Here is a 2,218-nt window from a genome sequence, read left to right on the forward strand (position 1 = left end):
TTGGTAGAGTTCTTGTGGAAGCTGCTCAACGAATGGGATTAAATGCACGTGACAGTTGCATCCTGGTTTCAAAATGTTTTACACTGTACACGCCCTGTAGTCAAATTTCATTTTGTGGGAACCAGGTTTATAATAACAAGGCCCCCAAACGACAGAAACACTGACAACACCCACCCGCCACACACACACAAGTTCTCTTCTAACGTAGGAAAGTACTTTGGATCTAAGATGAGGTATCCAGGCCCATAGGATTTATCTTTTTTTCAATCAATCCTTTTGCATTTCAATTTGGGAAGTTTCTATTGACAAATCTTCAAGCTCACGGGTTCTTTCCTCAGGGGTACCCAGTCTACGAATAGGCTTATATCAAAGGCATTCATCAGTTGCTAAGTGTTTTTGATTCCTAGAGTTTCTTTGGGGTTCTTTCTTAGAGTGTCCATCTCTCTGCTTACATTACCTATCCGTTCTTGCATGCTGTCCACATTTTCCATCAGCACGCTGCAGAAATTAATCACAGTTGTTTTAAATTCCTGTTTAATGGTTAACAAATCTGTGTCAAAACTGAGTGTCGTTTGATGCTTTGTCTTTCAGACTGTGTTTTTCCTTGCCTTTTAGCAACTTGCCTTTTGTCTTGCAGTCTTTTTGTTGAGAGCTGGGCCTGGTATATTAGGTAATAGGAACGGAGGTGGATAAGGCTTTAGTGAGCTGTGAGGTTTTTGATAATATTGCTGGAGGTTGGGCTGCGTTGAATGTTTGCTGTACCTGTAGGTGCCAGAGGCTTCACATTCCTCCGGCGTTTTGTTTTTGTCTCCTGTGGTCCGTGGATTTCCCTAAGAATGTCTCATTAGGTGGTGTGTGTCTTGCAGCACGCCCAGTTGAATCCGCTGTTAGTACACGGGAGCACGGTGGGTGTGGTGGGGAAGCGTGGAAGAGGGAAAGCTTTTACAATTTTATGATTGAAACTTTATCTACAGAGCTGTGGCCTTCACAGGTGTTTCATAGCTTCTTTCTCTCCACTTAGGTGAGGCAGGGAGGCGGGAGGAGTATCCCAGGTAGGGTGAGGCCTGGTAAAATAGTGTCCTCTGGACAGTAGGCCTTTACGATGGAGGAGGTTCTGGACATATTTCAGCATGATTCTTCTCATCCCAGAGGAGATCTTTGCTGGTTGTTCACAGTGAGAACCTGCTGGGCTTCCTGGAGGCGAACCCCTTGGAAGTGCGGGGCCTCCCTAACACGGCAGGCCCTCGTGGTTCACACACGCTCACCCGCGCTTGGCCTTTGTCATCCCATCAGAAGTGCCGCTTCCCTGTTATGAGTTTCTGGCTCGGTGGCTTCTGCTCCAGGTGATTAGGTCTCTCCAGATGGCTGGGCGGTGGGCGGCCCTGTGACCTTGGTTCTGTAATTAGTCCCAGAAAAAGAATCAATGTTTAGCTTGTCCAGCTTTTCCTGGGAAGGATGAAGACCATGACTTCCAAGCTTTTGGTATTTTGGTGCTGAAACTGGAAGTCCTTTTTGTTAATCTTTAAGCAGAGATAGTGCTACACAAGGTGGACTGTAAGTTAGACAACACAAACTAAGGTTCTTGCACCTGCGACCTTCATTTTTTTTTTTAAATTTCATATTTGTCTAAAAATGTCATCTCAAAAATCAATATTTGACTAATTTCTCTGACCCGTTCCTGTCCTTAAGTTCTTTCATTTAAAATGGACTTTTCACCGAAACCGGTTTGACTCACTGGATAGAGCATCGGCCTGCGGAGTGAAAGGTCCCAGGTTCGATTCCAGTCAAGGGCATGTACCTGGGTTGCGGGCACATCCCCAGTAGGAGGTGTGCAGGAGGCAGCTGATTGATGTTTCTCTCTAATCGATGTTTTTACTCTCTCTCTCCCTTCCTCTCTGTAAAAAATCAATAAAATATATTAAAAAAATAAATAAAACAAAATGGACTTTTCATTTAACCGGCTGATGAAATACACCAGACCTACATCCTGTGATCTTTATTTTCTCTCACTGGTACCAGAACCATGTATTATGTAGCAGATTAATATCCACGTGCTACATACCGTATTTGCCGGAGTATAAGACGATTTTTTGGCCCTGAAAAATATGCCTCCAAGTGGGGGGTCGTCTTATACTCCAGGTACACTTCAGATAGACTGCCCATAGTGCTTGCCCCGTGCCATAGTGGCCTCCCGATGCCCGCCCACTTCATTCCACAT

This window comes from Myotis davidii, unplaced genomic scaffold, assembly GCF_000327345.1.
Source record: "Myotis davidii unplaced genomic scaffold, ASM32734v1 scaffold441, whole genome shotgun sequence".
Classification (NCBI taxonomy): Eukaryota; Metazoa; Chordata; class Mammalia; order Chiroptera; family Vespertilionidae; genus Myotis; species Myotis davidii.